Source organism: Schistocerca cancellata, chromosome 8 (genome assembly GCF_023864275.1).
Source record: "Schistocerca cancellata isolate TAMUIC-IGC-003103 chromosome 8, iqSchCanc2.1, whole genome shotgun sequence".
In the NCBI taxonomy this organism is placed as follows: domain Eukaryota; kingdom Metazoa; phylum Arthropoda; class Insecta; order Orthoptera; family Acrididae; genus Schistocerca; species Schistocerca cancellata.
In genome coordinates, this window is record NC_064633.1 from 274,478,748 (window position 1) to 274,491,538 (window position 12,791).

Below are 12,791 nucleotides of genomic sequence, written 5' to 3' on the forward strand. Positions count from 1 at the left end.
GTCTTTTATCTAAAAGAAAAAGAGAATGTGAACGGACAGACCCCTTTGTCAGTCGTGGAAATTCATGTCTTGGAAGATAACTAAATAGCGAAGGACGATAATATACAGAAAATAATTATTTCTTTACAGGTATTTCGTCTGCCAGATGTGAAAAATACAAGAATCATCGGTTTGTGTGTGTATTGTGTATTGAACCGGGGACCTAAAAACGACGGTGAGGCTTTGGTCTCGCCATAGCCCTCAGTGGTTCATAACCCCACAACAGTCCACCCACCCCACCGCCGCCCAACGGCGAACAAATGTTATTGTGCGGTTCGGCCCCAGTGGACACCCCCCCCCCCCCCCCACCCCGGGAACATCTCATACCAGACGAGTATAACCCCAAATGTTTGCGTGGTAGTGTAATTATAGTGCACATGTACGTGGAGACAGTGTTTGCTCAGCAATCGCCGATATTGTGTAAATAAGGTGGAATGAGGGAAACCATCCCGCATTCGCCGAGTCAGATGGAAAACCGCCTTAAAAACCATCCACAGGCTGGCCGGCATACCGGACCTCGACACTAATCCGCCGTGCGGATTCGTGCCAGGGACCGGAACGCCTTCCCGCTCGGAAAGCAGCTCGTTAGACCGCGCGGCCAGCCGGGCGGGCAGCATTGGTTTACTGCAAATGGAACTCGAAAATTTATGACAGATGTGTGTCCTCTGATATAAGCTTTGAACTGCAGCTAAAAGCCTCAAACGCTTTTCATATAACATTTGATAGACTTGATTTCCAATTCTGTTTCTATTGACTTTCGTTAGACTATAAAATATTCGTGTGTAGCTCGAGCTATTGGTAGAAAAATCTGTCTGACAAAAAAGAATAAGAGAGGGCGTTCAATAGGTAATGCAACATATTTCTTTTACAGAAAGCAACCGGCCGCTGTGGCCGAGCGGTTCTAGGCACTTCAGTCCGGAACCATGCTGCTGCTACGGTCGCAGGATCGAATCCTGCCTCGGACATGGATGTGTGTGAATTCCTTATGTTAGTTAGGTTTAAATAGTTTAAGTCTAGGGGACTCATGACCTCAGATGTTAAGTCCCATAGTGCTTAGAGCCATTTGGACCATTTGAGCTATTAGTGAAAGCAGATTGGTTTTATTCAGGTTTCTAATTCGCCGTATTATACCCCACTCTTTTGGCTACTAAATCCTATTTTTCAAAATAATCTCCATTCAATGCTACGGCTTTACGCCACGATATTAGAAGTGCCTGTATGTCTGCATGGTACCACTCTACTGGGCGACGTCCGAACCAACGTCTCTCTGCATCAATGACCGCCATATTTTCTACGTGCTGCTTCCTGTGGAGTGCGCCCTTCGCTGGGTCATGCAGATGGAAGTAGAGAGGTGCGAGATCTGGACTGTAGGGTGGATGAGGAAGAATAGTCCACTGAAGTTGCGTGACCTTCTCCCGGGTGCGCAGACTTGCGTGAGCCCTTGCTTTGTCGTGGAGAAGTCGATTTACATTTTTGTGGCGACTAACACACTGTAGTCATTTCTTTAATTTCCTGAGAGTAGCACAATACAGTTTAGAGTTGATCGTGGCAGCATGATGGAGGACATCAGACAGAATAACTTCTTCAGAGTCCTAAAAGACCATGGGTAAGACTTTACCGGCTAAGGGTGTGACTTTGACCTTTTTCTTCAGGGGACAGGTGGTGTGGTTCCACTCCATGGATTGCCGTTTTGTTTCCGATTCGAAGTGATGAACCTGTATTTCATCCCCTGTGACGATGTTCGGCCAAAAGTTGTCACGATTTCCCTCGTAACATGGAAATTGTACTTCGTTGCTCTTTTTGGCCTTCCGTTAGGTGGCAAGGAAACCAGCGGGCACACACCTCTGTGTACCACAAGTGCTGGACTAATGTGTCAGCGCTGCCAACAGAGACTTCCAGTTGTGCCGCGAGGTGTTTGCTGGTGACCCGCCGAGCACCTGGAATGAGAGTGTCCGCACATTCCAGGAGTCACAGCTGTGTTCAGCTGGCCGGCAGACTGGATACCGGACAGGTTTGCACGACCTTGTTGCGATGATACAGATGCCTCGTCCAACGACTCACCATGTTTTCCTTCACTGCCATGTCTCCGTAGACCGTCTGTAACCGCTTATGAATATTTGCGATGCTCTGTTTTTCCACCAAAACAAACTCAATGACAGCTCTCTGCTCGGAATGCACCCTCGTTATAGATGCCACTTTGATGGCTACGTATAGCTTCACCACCCATCGGAACTTCGTGAATTTATAAGGGCTGAGGCACGAATATTCCACAGTGACTCACAACAAATTCTGTAGTTCTGCAACCGAAGTTGGCAGAGGCGTTACTTGTTGAACGCCCCTTGCAAATTACACTGATTATCTTGAAAAGAGCTGCGATCAGAAGAATCCGACCGATCCACTGCAAACTGGACGGGTATGTTGTACACCATCAACTATACCAGTGATTACTTTTGATTGGTCGGCCGCACATTTGTTGAGCTTAGGAAGGGACTTGAAGCCGTTCCGACTGGTTGATATGGAAGGATGTCAAACGCTTGTACCGACCAGTACGAAGAGCCGGTAGCTTCTCTAGACCGTCAACTGGACAAACACTATGTCCAGACAACACGTTTTAAGCCAGGTGGCCCAGTTAGATGATTTCAAGAGGGTCTGGATTGTTGGGCAGCAGGAGGCTGGGTGGTCCTATCATCGTACTCTAATGCGTGCCACGTGACTCATAAGGACACATCCAATGCTCGTTGTCGGCGGGAATGGATGCAGGGAGGTACGCATGCATGACATGTGAGAACTGGTCGTGATGCATGTATTGCAAGGAGGGAGGAACGACGGATTGTCAGACGCACCCCGCGAAGAGATCCAGCGGTAACGATAGACGGCATCAGATGGCTGTCCTGCTTCCTTTGCAACATCCCGCAAGTGCACGTACCACTGGCATGTAGTTGCAAGACGCAGACCTCGCCACATGCCGACCGTTACGAAGCCTGCCACTCGCATCCCCAAAACTTAGCATCGGACTCGCGACGATGGACGTAGGGCCGTACAGACTGACAGTAGGTCATATTTAGTGATGAGTCCCGCTGCTGCCTTGGAGACGAAGACCACCGCGCCCGAACTTGCAGGTGCAGTGGAGAGCGCCACAGAGCAGTCTGTGGTCTCCAAATGCTCAGCTCGCAATCCTGGTGTGATGGTGTGTGTGGGTTGGTATCCCATGGTGTCAGTTTACCGTTAGTGTTCCTAATGGACTTCGTGACAGCCACATAGTATATGGAGGTCTTGCAACCATTGACTGCCTTCCACGAACGCCCACACCTATGCCTTATTTCAATAGGACAGTGCTTGTCCTCATACCGCTGCCATCTCTTAAGCTTGCCTGGCGGCTGTAGATACTCTGTATGGCCAACCGCATCGCTCGATCTTTTGCCACTCGATGATACATGGAGTCCACGGAGTGTGTCGAAATAACCACACCCCTGCCCACCTACCCTTTACCCATCAACCTGAGGGAATTTCGAGCACAGATGCAACAGGTATGGGATGGAATATCGTAAGACTAGATTCGATGCTTGTACAATTCCATACCCCTACGTCAGAACTCTTGTATTCAAAATCATGGGGCCCACAGTGCCACGCACGAATCTGTGGCATGTCGTTCTTCCTGCCTGTCCTGCCAGCTTGGCAGTGCTGCTGTGGGGCTAGTGCTTGGCCAGAGTGTGGGGTTGGAGGAGCTTTTGCTGCAGCTAGTGCAGCTCCAAGGTGACCTGGGGTAGCGTGAGACTGAAGTGGTCAGTCATTTGCTCCTGTATGAGCAATCAAAATTTCCCAGAGATCATCACTGTGGTGGAGGGACGTCGAACAGATGTGCAGAACTACAGACCTATATCTCTAACGTCGATCAGTTGTAGAATTTTGGAACACGTATTGTGTTCGAGTATAATGACGTTTCTGGAGACCAGAAATCTACTCTGTAGGAATCAGCATGGGTTTCGAAAAAGACGGTCATGTGAAACCCAGCTCGCGCTATTCGTCCACGAGACTCAGAGGGCCATAGACACGGGTTCCCAGGTAGATGCCGTGTTTCTTGACTTCCGCAAGGCGTTCGATACAGTTCCCCACAGTCGCTTAATGATCAAAGTAAGAGCATATGGACTATCAGACCAATTGTGTGATTGGATTGAGGAGTTCCTAGATAACAGGACGCAGCATGTCATTCTCAATGGAGAGAAGTCTTCCGAAGTAAGAGTGATTTCAGGTGTGCCGCAGGGGAGTGTCATAGGACCGTTGCTATTCACAATATACATTAATGACCTGGTGGATGACATTGGAAGTTCACTGAGGGTTTTTGCAGATGATGCTGTGGTGTATCGAGAGGTTGTAACAATGGAAAATTGTACTGAAATGCAGGAGGATCTGCAGCGAATTGACGCATGGTGCAGGGAATGGCAATTGAATCTCAATGTAGACAAGTGTAAAGTGCTGTGAATACACAGAAAGATAGATCCTTTATCATTTAGCTACAAAATAGCAGGTCAGCAACTGGAAGCAGTTAATACCATAAATTATCTGGGAGTACGCATTAGGAGTGATTTAAAATGGAATGATCATATAATGTTGATCGTCGGTAAGACAGATGCCAGACTGAGATTCATTGGAAGAATCCTAAGGAAATGCAATCCGAAAACAAAGGAAGTAGGTTACAGTACACTTGTTCGCCCACTGCTTGAATACTGCTCAGCAGTGTGGGAATCGTACCAGATAGGGTTGATAGAAGGTATAGAGAAGATCCAACGGAGAGCAGCGCACTTCGTTACAGGATCATTTAGTAATCGCGAAAGCGTTACGGAGATGATAAACTACAGTGGAAGACTCTGCAGGAGAGACGCTCAGTAGCTCGGTACGGGCTTTTCTCAAAGTTTCGAGAACATATCTTCACCGAAGAGTCAAGCAGTATATTGCTCCCTCCTACGTATATCTCGCGACGAGACCATGAGGATAAAATCAGAGAGATTAGAGCCCACACAGAGGCATACCGACAATCCTTCTTTCCACGAACAATACGAGACTGGAATAGAAGGGAGAACCGATAGAGGTACTCAAGGTACCCTACGCCACACACCGTCAGGTGGCTTGCGGAGTATGGATGTAGATGTAGATGTAGAACGATGGTGCCACCAGGAAGCCTGCAGTGCAACACCAGTGCTCAGTGTCAGTTGGGGTCAAGGTCAGGGTAATGGCCGAGGTTGTTGGTGGAAGTGGACTGGGGCTAGAGGCGTTGGACACCAAAGTGGGAGATGTGGCGACGACTACAAGAAAACCCACAAAATGTGGTTGGTGGTGCACGCAGATGATGAGTCCCGAGGCGATGCCAGGGGTCACATGAAGTGCTGGCACAATTCGTTTTAGGTGGGAATGGCAGGCCTAAGGGGTAGCAAGTGGTTCAAATGGCTCTGAGCACTATGGGACTCAACATTTGAGGTCTTCAGTCCCCTAGAACTTAGAACTACTTAAACCTAACTAACCTAAGGACATCACACACATCCATGCCCGAGGCAGGATTCGAACCTGCGACCGTAGCAGTCCCGCGGTTGCGGCCTGTAGCGCCTAGAACCGCACGGCCACCGCGGCCGGCTGTCAGTTGACAAGTCGTCAGGTTCAGAGCTGTGTGCGGCACGTATGGTATATAGTGACTGAGGTCGTACATATATTTAGAGTGCGACGTTTCATTAGTGTTATTACATTAAACTTTCTCTAATGGTCCACTTGCAGTGCAGTGGAGTGGATGAGGAAGACACCTGCTCGCGTTGTACACGAAGCTGCCAACCGTTTTCCACTACCTTGAGAGTTCAAGTTAAAGCATATTCATTCCAAGATCTCCTCAGATACAGTGTCGTCAGTGTATCTCCTCGAACGGTGCTAGTGTGAACAATATGCAGCACCGCAGCAGTTCGGCGGGCGGCCTTGTACTCTGGCGACTGGCGATATGAAGAGTCGACGATAGTAAATAAGGGAGACTCACTGCGTGCGAGACTGCAGACGCAGCGCTCTTACGAGGGGCTGGAAGAGCATGCGGGTCATTCTACCGGGACACTACAATACTTGTAGATAAGTTACAGCGTCAAAGATACAATAGAGAGAAACACTTTCCCGATATGAATTTCCAAGACTACCCTCAATTTCTAGTTTTTTGCAGTGTTCGTAGTGTAGCCACATTACACTGAGGTGTAGCTATATGCACATGTACACATGGCGGTAGTATCAGGTACACCAGGTATAAAAGGGCACTGCATTGACAGAGCTGTCACTTGTGCTCACGTAATTCATGCGAAAAGGTTTCCTTCGTAATTGTGGCCATACGATAGGGATTAACAGACTTTGAACGCGGAATGGTAGTTTGAGCTAGATGCATGGGGCTTTCCTTTTCGAAAATCTCTAAGGAATTCAATATTCCGAGATCCACAATGTCAGAAGTGTACCTAATAAGCCAAATTTGAGGTATTACCTCTCACCACGGACAACGCAGTAGCCAATATCCTTCACTAAACGACCGAGAACAGCGGTGTTGGCGTACAACTGTCAATGCTAACAGACAAGCAACAATGTGTGAAATAACCGCAGAAATCAATGCGGGACATAACACGAAAGTATCCTTTAGGACAGTGCGTCGAAATTTAGCGATAATGGTCTACGGCAGGACGAGATCGAAGCGAGAACCTTTGCTACAGCAGGCCATCACCTACAGCGCCTCCTCTGGGCTCGTGACCGTATCGGTTGGATCCTATACGACTGGGAAACTGTGGCCTGGTCAGATGAGTCCCGATTTCAGCTGGTAAAGGCTGATAGTAGGGTTCGGGTGTGGCGCACATCCCATGAAGCCATGGACCCAAGTTTTCAAGAAGGTACTGTGCAAGCTGGTGGTGACTCCATAATGTCTACATGGGATCGACTGAGTCCTCTGGCCCCACTGAATCGATAATTTAGACTGGAAATGGTTAAGTTCAGCTACTTGGTGGCAATTTCCAGCCATTAATAGACTTCATGTTTCCAAACAACGATAAAATATTTATGGATGACCATGCGCCGTGTCACTGGGTAACAACTGATCCTGACTGGTTTGAAGAACATTCTGAACCATTCGAGGGAACGATTTGGTACCCAGATCACCCAATGTGAATCCCATCGAAAATTTATGGGACATTATGAAGAGATCAGTTCGTGCAGAAAATCCTGCGCTGACAACACTTTCGCAATTATAGGCGACAATAGAGGCAGCATTTCTACAGGGGACTTCGAGCGACTTGTCGTGTCCATGCCCTGTGGAGCTGTTGCACTACGCCATGTCACCTCAATGCGTTTCATTGTAGTAGTAGTTCGTACGATACTGCGATGGGGCCCTACAGTAATGTCTGTGAGCAGAGTTTGAGAGTGTTTAATTTTGTATTTGTTGTTCTTATCATTTGCCCCTTCTGTGTTGCTCGGGCAGTACGTTAAATTGATTTTTTAACTACAATTAAATCTGTACTAGACATTAACAAAAATATCTCTACTTCAGAAATTTTTTCTTGCCATTGTCACTCTACATTTTAAATCCTCTCTACTTCGGCAATCATCAACCATTTTGTTGCCCAAATAGCAAAACTCATCTACTACTCTGGCGATGGTAGGTGGAGAGAAGGGATTAATAGCCATGTGTTGTAAAGGCAACAGCTTTCAGAAATTTCTGATTACCATTGTGTAATACACCAGAAATCACTGTGTGGAAAGTTTATCAACAATGTAATGAAAATAGTTATAAAATTAATTAACAAAGTTAGAGCGCATCCACTTCACATAGAATTGTTCAGAACACTGAACGTTGAACTAGATTGCCGATGTGGTGCTCTACCACTTCATACGGAAGTTCGTTGGCATATTAGAGGCAGAGTTTTACAAAGTTTCAAAGAACTGATTCCTGCATTAGCAGAATTTGTGAATGAGTGAGGCGAATCCTTGTGGGACCTAGAAGATCCACCGGCCCTCGATTTTGATTTTTTTGAAGACATCACCGAAAATTAAATACTTTAACTTGGAGATTAAAAGTAAGAATAAAGATAATAGTGGAACAATTTCAGATGTAGCTTCATTCTCAAACAAACTGGAACTCAGCCAAAGTGCACAGCACCAATCTGTCTGTTTGAAACAAATCCTTGACAAGCAAAGCTCTTCAAAGTCTCCTTACAACAGTAAACAATACTTCGAAATTCTTTCAGATTTGAAAATTCAGTTCAACAAACGCTCCCGAGATATCAAAAGCATTTCATTTATTGCACTGTTTGTCAGATTAACTTTTGTATTCGGTGCTGCGGGAGGGTTCTCCATTTGCATCATGAAGAATTTTGATTTTCAAGGATACAGTGCTGCAGTGGAGTTGGAACTCATTGATTTTCAAAATGATTCGTCTTTAAAATCGTTTTTGCCCGCTCTGAAAATATGTGGCCCATTGCTCCTATTGAAAAATACTCAGTTTTTGTCCAAGTAGGTCTCGAAGCGAAGGCAATGTTCAGCTCTACAAATCAGTGTCAGCTTTCCATTGCCAGTATGAAATTCTTAAATAGAAAGTAGAGAAACAGGCTGATGAACACTTGGACAATTGTATTCGAATCGCAGCCACAATCTACTGACAGTACCAAATATCTTGTTGAACAAAAAAGCAGATAAACCTGTTAAAATTATATTCTTATATTTGTAATTTATCACGAACTGCACTTCAGTTTCTTTCTTGAGTAGAACTGAATTACAATTTCGTTTTATTAAGCACAGTTTAGTTAAAATTCATTTCACATTTATTAGAAATGTTAGTTTATAGGTAATAAACATATGTAATATTTTTGAAAAGTTCTTATTTCTGTCTTTTTTAAGTTTTATAGTTATTCACTTTTTATTTTAATTTCTTTTTACCTCACACTAGAATTTGAAGTCGGTACCGTATCTTACAAGCTTCGTAAATTTGTCGACGACATATTGATGATTCTCTACACTGAGCAGTGAGTGAAAGTGTACCGATCAATTTTAAAGGGACATATTAGGTCCCGATATAATTACCTGCTAGTGTGCTGAAATAATCTCTCCATGGGCTTGCAATAGTTGCACGTGTTCTCAGTGAGTTTGCTGACGGATACGTATTTAGGAATGTAAAAATTATTCCCAGCTGAAAATAAATGACATTTAATTTATCTGGATAAAAATGTGCGTTTCAGTGCTGAATCTACGCTAGCCCTGCTTTGACCTAAAACCACAGGCAAAAATGAAGAGAGAAGTATGCCCCAACGCAAGCCACATGCACCGCATGGCCAACTTAAATACATTAGAATTGCAAGCGTGCAAGTACTGCATGTTATGCATAATGATATTATCTCTTAAAAGTTTTGTGTCATTTGGAGCAAATGTTAATAGCCATAAACATGCTACACACTTTAAGAAAAAGTACGAAGATTTTTGCTGCTCCCACATACTGCCTCGTGCAAGTAGAGGTGAAATGCAGTATACATAGATCTTTAGCTTTAGAAAAGTGCCTCCAGATTGAGTTTGCAACACTCATGCCTAGTTGATCTCTATTTGTAGCTATAATTTGCATGTAACTAATTATTTTTCACTAGTATCACTCACCAGAAATAAATACTGAGATAATGAATGAAATTATAGTGAAAATATTTGAGTGAAATCATTCACAACCACAGCTGCCAAGGTGGTCTTTTCTATAATCTCTTTTTTAAAATTTCAACACGATCGAGTTACATTATGTGACCACCGTCTACGTTCTACGTCAACGTTCAATAACTACTAAAAGTGGGCTAGCAGTGGAGGTGTGGAGAGTATGCAAAACTTATCATGGGGACGCGGAAAATAGTGCAGTAGTTGTCGTAATGCGGAAACGGAGCGTTTTATATCCAGAAGGGTATGATCATTGGCTTTCAGTCCAAGGCTGGAATTATTTCCGCGCCCATATAAACCGTTAGCGTGCTGCTGTGGCTGAGATACACCGTACATGGGGAAATGACGCTATCCAAAACAGGCGCCGAGGCAACTGTGATGCAACATTGATCGTAGATGACAGGGGTCAACGACTTCTGAGGAGATGTAGTGTAACGACGTAAGTTTTGTATAAATGATTTTTATTTGACATATAACCATGTGCAGACTTCGTCACCTGCGTCAGTTACAAAACACTTTGAAATTATTTAAATTCTTTTTAAAGTTGTCTCTGAATGGTTCTTGAACGAAACTGTAATTAAAACATCATCATTTGAGTCGTATGCGCAGAATTACGTCACTCAATCCAGTTTTTTTAAATTTGCATGTCGTTTGTTTCTTCTCAGACATTATATTAATGCAAGTTATCTGCTTTAATAAATATTAAAACCACATTGAATCAACTTTTAAGACTCAAACTCGTGATGAACGTTGTCAAAAATAATAATCTTGTCAAATAAATCAGTAATGCTTCTTCCTTAATATAATTCTTCATAAATAAATTCTCGGAACACGTATTTAGACTTTTGTAGTATACACTAGTTTATTATCTTCCTACGTACTAAATATAGACGTGAACCTGAGCCTTGACAGGATAGGACTGAACATTTACAACGTGATTAAACTTTCTATGACGTCATTGTTGTAGAAACATTACAAATTCTTTTTTTTTTTTTAGTTTTTAGAAGCACGACGCAACAACTCGATTTCAGGATCTTCTGTTGCTCTTTGGCTGTCGACCCGCGACGTATAGTGGCCAGCAATTTTCTCTCTGGTCCCGGCAGTGAAGATGCTGTCTCCGTTCGTTGCGTCGCCCTCTCCGTACATGAAACATAAAAATAAATACAAAACTTTAGATAATGCACAACCATTACAAATATTACAAAATACATAAAGAAAACACTAAATTAAACTTATATTCACCTGCAAACTGGGCTGACACTGGTGGATGGGTGACGCTTCAATTTCGCGTTCCACTACAATGTGTACGTGCGAATAGACGTTGAGGAATTTATTGCCCAGATGAACCAAGGTGCTACCAACAGTGTCATCCCAACGGCCGTTCTGAGGACTTTGCTGACTATGGGCCACCGCAGCATATTCCTGGTTCATGCAACCATGCTGACTGCTGTCAATCGATGACAAAGGCTGGAATTTGCACGTCAGTACCGCAAGTGCACGTTTACTAAGTGGCAACTGGTGGCCTATTCAGATGAATCACGTTTTATGCTCCATCGGGCAGATGGCTGTAGGATCGTTAGAAGGGTCCAGGCCATAGGAGGGAGCTTCATGGTCTGTGGAATGATGTGGCAGGAATCGACACAAGTATGCATCAATCCTTTGGGATCATATCCAAGCAGTTTTGTTTTCTTCACCACGGTGGCATTTACCAACAGGGCAGCGCAACGTGCCACACAGCTTACAGTGTACATGCCTGGTTCGAAGAGAAGCAGCATGAGTTTATCTTACTCCCCTGACCACCAAACTTCCCGGATGTAAACCCAGTTGAAAATCTGCGGCACCACTTCAATTCAGATGTTCGTGACAAGGATCCTCAACCTAGAAATCTAGCACAAATGAAATGACAATTAAATCGACACTCTAGCTGCAAACAGGCGTTGATATACATCATTGGGGACATCTTGAAAATGTGTGCCCCGACCGGGACTCGAATCTAGCATCTCCTGCTTACATGGCAGAAGCTCTATCCATCTGAACCACCGAGGGCACAGAGGATAGTGCGCCTGCAGGGACTTATCCCTTGCACGCTCCCCGTGAGACCCACATTCCCAACATGTCCACACCACTACATCCGTAGTGCGCCTAATAAATGTTTCCCCATCGCACTCATTACTCGTGGCAGACTAATTTACCAAGTCCCCTGCAGGCGCACCATCCTCTGTGGCCTCGGTGGCTAAGATGGATAGAGCGTCTGCCATGTAAGTAGGAGATCCCGGGTTCGAGTCCCGGTCGGGGCACACATTTTCAACATGTCCCCAATGACGTATATCAGTTGTTGAACTGTTTGCAGCTGTCGATTTAATTATCATTTCATTCTAGAGAAGCTGTACGGTCATCAGTGGTATCTGTTCTTTCGGGAACAGATACTACCTTCATATATAGTTAAAATATGGCTACCCAGCCATTGACCTCCTTGTGCAAACGCACACTTTATGCCCCAACTCGTACGGGACTTGGTAGATTAATCTGCCAGGAGTAACTAGTGCGATGAGCAAACATCTATTAAGCGCACTACGAATGTAGTGTTGTGTACATGTTGGGAATTTGGTTCTCACGGGGAGCGTGCAGGGGAATAAGTCCCTGCAGGCGCACTATCCTCTGTGCCCTCGGTGGCTCAGATGGATAGAGCGTCTGCCATGTAAACAGGAGATCGCGGGTTCGAGTCCCGGTCGGGGCACATACTGTCAACATGTCCCCAATGATGTATATCAACACCGGTTTGCAGCTAGGGTGTCGATTTAATTATCACTTCATTCTAGAGAAGCTGCAAGGTCATCAGTTGTATCTGTTCTTTCGGGCACACATACTACCTTCATATGTAGTTAAATCTAGCAGAGTTGGCCACGATACTGAAGTCAGCATGGTTCCACATCCCTGTTGATACCATTCAGAACTTCATCGACTCTCTTCCTGAACATCTCCCAGCGGTCCGAGCTGCAGAAGGTGAATATTAGGACTTGTACAGGTGGTCACATTAATGTGTCTGTGCAGTTATAACACTAACTTCG

At 44.8% G+C, this 12,791-nt stretch overlaps 1 non-coding gene across 1 annotated transcript; it reads left to right on the top strand.

Annotated features, from left to right (window-relative positions):
- Positions 1-11,946: 11,946 nt before the first annotated feature.
- Positions 11,947-12,020, top strand: Trnat-ugu (transfer RNA threonine (anticodon UGU)). Its single transcript has one exon. It is a non-coding gene; the product is annotated as a tRNA-Thr (tRNA).
- Positions 12,021-12,791: the final 771 nt, after the last annotated feature.